This window comes from Neovison vison, chromosome 7, assembly GCF_020171115.1.
Source record: "Neovison vison isolate M4711 chromosome 7, ASM_NN_V1, whole genome shotgun sequence".
Lineage (NCBI taxonomy): Eukaryota > Metazoa > Chordata > Mammalia > Carnivora > Mustelidae > Neogale > Neogale vison.
In genome coordinates, this window is record NC_058097.1 from 71,663,649 (window position 1) to 71,665,115 (window position 1,467).

A 1,467-nucleotide genomic window follows, 5' to 3' on the forward strand; every position below is an offset into this window, starting at 1 on the left:
CTGACCAAGTGTTAGGATTTGGGCCTAGGGGAAACACAGGGTCACTCTGTGGGCTCCTGGTCTTGCTCCCAAGGGGGTTTGTTTGAAAGGACTCTCAGGCTCAATGCCTGTTTGTGCCCCAAATCCCCTCCTGAGTGGGCGACATCTCATGGTCCTTGCAGCTGACTCCCACTCTGAGGGTTGAACAACCATGTCAACATCCAGTTTTCCTGCCAGGGGGAGTAGGAGTACTCTTTTGCGCTTCAGGTTCCCCCATGGGCAGCAATTAGAGCTACGTTCTGGGAACAGACACCTGAAAACCCAGTTTGGTTCGAGATGATGGCCTCGGGCCATGGCGAGTCCCACCTGCAGGACATGGGGCCCGCTATCTGGGTGGTTGAAAGGAGGACGGATCTTGGGCTGTGACAGAGCATTAGAGCACAGGGCATCCTATGATAGTGGTTGGGCTTTGAGGGCCATGCACGTGGACCCTCATTTGTAATTTCTGGGCAGACCCATAGGGTACTTTTTCTTTCTGGTGGGCTGGCAGAAGTAAGTATTGTGTCTCCAGAATTCCCAATATGGAGGGCTTGTAGAGGAGGAGTTAGAGGACGGAATTCTGAAAGCACAAGCTACGGTTAAATTCAGTGTAGAGCACATGGCAGTTCCAATGTTCATCAGCTGCTCTGAGAACTCCAGCACCTGAGTAAGGGCAAGAGTCAGATTTCTGCCCATGCTATAGTTTGTATCCATGATGGCCAACAACTGCTGGGGTTGCCTCAAGATGCCTTGGAGACTTTCCCAAGCTAGAGCTGGTGAGCTGCTCCAAACAGCGAAGTTTCCTCCTGATGGACAGGGGAAGTCCCGTCACAGGGCTCCAGGGTCCCCCATATGGAAAGATTCAACAGCAGAACTCTCTGAATGGATGCCTGGAAAGCCCATTTCGAGATACCATTGCAGTCGAGGAACAGGGAAGACTTGATCTGCTGGCTCTTGTTCGAAGTTTCAAGTGATCAGAGTTGACAGAGGTTCTCAGTCTGACAGGTCACAATGCTGCTTGGTGTCCAGGGAGAACTTAGCAATAATCGCGCCTCGGATAAACCTCATTGGCTACGATACTGCCACTGCACAAAGCTGCCAGGGAGACCTTAGAATGTGGCGGTGGCTCTAGGGCCATGCAGGATTCTCCTACCCTGATGGTTGGACCCAATTCCCAAGAGCCATGTTTCCTTCTCGGGAAAAGAGGGGTTCTGGTGTATGGCTCAGGGACCATATGTTGCACCATATGTTGGATATCCAGAACAGACCTCTGGGGACAGAGGCCGGAAAAACTAAGCTAGTGTTCTGATATGGTCCCAGGGGCATGTCAGTTTCAATCTTTGGACACAGGGCCATTGACCTTCATGTCTTTCTGAAGGTAGCTGCTGAGGGTGTGTTAAACAGAGCACTTTTCCAGAGTGGCCTATGTAATTTTGGTGGACTCGGGCC

At 51.6% G+C, this 1,467-nt stretch overlaps 1 non-coding gene across 1 annotated transcript; it reads right to left on the reverse strand.

The window, feature by feature from the left end:
• Nucleotides 1-969: 969 nt before the first annotated feature.
• Nucleotides 970-1,115, reverse strand: LOC122914729. Its single transcript, XR_006385829.1, has one exon. It is a non-coding gene; the product is annotated as a U4 spliceosomal RNA (small nuclear RNA).
• Nucleotides 1,116-1,467: the final 352 nt, after the last annotated feature.